Genomic DNA, 3,553 nt, shown 5'->3' with positions numbered 1-3,553 from the left:
TTTTCTGCTCTTTTATATTATGTTTACACAATTGCACTTAACACATTTTCATATCAACCGCGATAATTGTGTAGCAATTAATTGCGAAATTGGATTGATTTATTTATAAATATTAAATGAAATTTAACTATAATACAATATGGAGGCGAATTACACTGAAAAACAATCCCACATTGCTGTTTGTGTTTCCTTTTGTTTTGCTATTCATTAAGTACCATAAGTGTAAACACTTAAGTTTATTTTTGTAAAAATCGTTGACTCACGTTCAATATATGTGATATGTAAACAGTAAAAAGTTTGAAATCATGATTGATACGTTGTCACATTAGAAAAAGTATTATATGAAATAGAAGTTGAACTTAAACATAGTGAATAATAGGACAAAAATGTGATTAATTATTTATAATACAAATAATTGTTTAATATTTTTCCTCATAATCTATTCCAAAATTAATTAAAACATATTAAATTCTATATTAAATCAACATATTGGAGGTAACAGCAAAATTTGAAATCACAATACTGAGTGAAATTCATCTGCATTAAAAACAAATATTGCGGTTTGTTATCTTAATTAATATATTACCGAAATTAATTATCAACTCGTTTTGCAATTGATTGATTTCCTTATATAAATTCAAAATAATTTAAGAAAAGTGTAGAATTGTCTACTACTCAAACTTCTATAACTCGAATTTTCTATAACTCGAACTAAACAGAGCGCAACAGTGTTTAGATAGCAAATTGCATACAATTTCAAAAAAATTCTTTAACTCGAAATCTCCAAACGTCGAACCTTTTCTTTGCAAAATGGTACTTCGAGTTATGGAAGTTTGACTGTATTTCAATATGGCAACCATATGTGCAAATATTGATAACAACAAACAGACTATGTGGTATTAATATGCACTTCATGGAGTTGGGTTTAATTTTTTAATAAATCATTTTTCTATATTCAAATTTTTTATGTATTCTTTAATTTTTAGTCATTTAAGAATTATTTATTGAATAATTAATTTCCTACTTTTATTTATTTGTGATATTTGGTATTGCTTTTCGTTGTTTTTTTTATTTCTTTTTGATTTGTTTGCTCGTTCGCTAATTGCGATAAGGTGTGAACAGTTGTGCAATTATCGCTTTTTGAAATCTCAATACTGTGTATTTGGGAACACTTATCTTCTTAATACCCTTTGGTAACTTTGGTTGCCACCGAGTGTTTGATGTTTTTTGCTTTTTGGTGTGAGGTAGAAGAAAAATATGTCAAACAATATCAAACCTTATCAATTTTTTTTTATAACTTCCTGAAGCATGTATGTTTTTAGATTGTTATAGAGCAGTGTTTCAGTTTTAATATTGCAATTGGACAACAAATTAAGGATATTATTGAGTTAATAATAGTTAATAAGTTAATAAGGATACTTTACTGCCTCTTCCAGCTAATAGATTACGTTTAAATAATTCATATATTTTATATGGTATAAGTTTTTATTAATATGTGTAATTGCATAAATATGGAAATCATTCACAAATAAAATATTTTAATGACGTCACATCAGTCTCAGTCTCAAATTTTTTTAAGTTTGTAGATCTGTATTGTTACTTTACTATATTTACTATATTTTCATATTATTTAAAGTACTAGATAGTAAAGACCTGTTTAGAACCGCCAAATTCCACACAACACACACATTAAAACCAAAAGAGTAACTAACAAATGTAAACAATGTTAAACAGCGTTGTGTGTCTGTCCAACTGTCAGTCTATCTGTCTATTTGTTTGTCTTTCTATGGACTTCTTTGTCCGTGCTGATAATCCATCCGCGGAGTATTGAAAGCATGTTGACGTTTATTGGCGTTCAGATACCACTTTATGCGCGCATTAATGCAACACTCGTTTAAGTTGGCTCTTTACAAGCGCGAAAGATTATCCTGAAAGTTTTAAGCCGTAATAAAATAAGAAAGAAAGAAAGAAAAATAAAAAGAAGAAAAATTAAAAAAAAAGCAAAGCAGCATGAAGTTCAAGCTTGGCTCAGATATATTTAATATCTGCTCAATAATATAAAAAATGGCTATAATAAGAGAAAAGGGAGAAAACTAATGAGAGCTATGTTTAAATAAAAAGCATTAAAAATAAGACAAAAAACAAAAGATAATTCAACAAAAAAATGAAAACGAGAATAAGAAGCAAAAAACCTGGCAATTGCATTTGAATTGCTTTCATGAGTCCATAAACTGTTGCCGATCAATCGTTACCCAACTCTATAGTAGCATCCATATGCGCTCCAATCGGTCTTTCCTTATATCTCCCTTGTCTCTTCTTCTTATTTTTGGTTCACTATTTTGTGTGCTACATTAGCGCTGCTTTGACTTTGATTGTACCAGACACGATCTTTGTTGCTGTTGCTGTTGCCGTTATTGTTATTGTTGTTGGTGTTGTTTCTACTTGAACTGCAACCAAATCTTAAGATGCTTCTACTGCGGAAAGCCAAAGCCATGCTTGGCAGCTCGTCGACGACATGTCGCGATCAGCAATTTAAGCGCATCTACTCTAAGCATCTTTCGTGGTGGAGGGTTCAAATTTTTTTTCCTTCCCAATGATATTTTTTTTCTTATATTCAAGTTTTTTTTTAAATACACAAGCAAATCTTGTACTTTTCATGTTTTGGCCACACTTTGTTTCCCTATTTTTTGCTATTTGTTTATTTAATTTTGTTTTGACTTTTTTTTCGGCTGTCTATGTTAGTAGGTTTTTTAATCGTTTCTCCTCTCTTAGATTTTTAGTTAATTTTTAACTTAATAATTTTTTTTTAATTTTAAGTCTTTGAACAAGAGTTCCCTTCAAAAATTGTCTAACCTAACGGGAAATTTATTCTGAAATCGTTACTAAAATTTTTATTTTCTTTCTCTTTGCTTATTATTTGACTGATGCTCAAAGCAAGTGTTCGTCATTTAATTAATCTCTTTCAATCTTTTTGGTGTGATTAGCTACCACTCTGGCTTTTGCTTATTTTAATAATTTCGTATGTGTTAAATTGACTAAAGTGTTCTAGTGTAATTGGACTTCGTATTTGAAACGGAATTATTTTATTAGAGTTATTTATATGCAATGCCACAGTTGTATTATTTACTTTACTTGCTTTAGTTAAGAATACAAAGAATTTTTTATGATTAATTAGTTTTTTTTTCTTTTTTCTAACTTTTCTCTTTCATTCTACTATTTCTTGTTAGATAAATTTTACATTTTCCTCTATCTGAAAACTTTTTAGTTTCTTATAGGTTTAATTATGTTACATTTCCAAAACCAATTTAAGATAATTCCATTCAATTATATATCAAATGTTTATTTTCAGTTGGTGTTCTTTAGAACCTTTATTCTTTTCCAAGGAACGCTTTATATATATCACACCTAAGATGAGTAGATTTCAATGTTATATTGTGATATTTCTTAATGTTTCATGGTTTTTGTTATTATCAAATTGACAGTTTACCCATTTAGTGAAAGTATAATTGTATAATTTTTCTTTACACATTTTAAATATAGAAAATACAATAAA

The sequence above is a fragment of the Teleopsis dalmanni genome, chromosome 2 (assembly GCF_002237135.1).
Source record: "Teleopsis dalmanni isolate 2A chromosome 2, ASM223713v2, whole genome shotgun sequence".
Classification (NCBI taxonomy): Eukaryota; Metazoa; Arthropoda; class Insecta; order Diptera; family Diopsidae; genus Teleopsis; species Teleopsis dalmanni.
Note: the sequence above shows the minus strand (reverse complement) of the source record.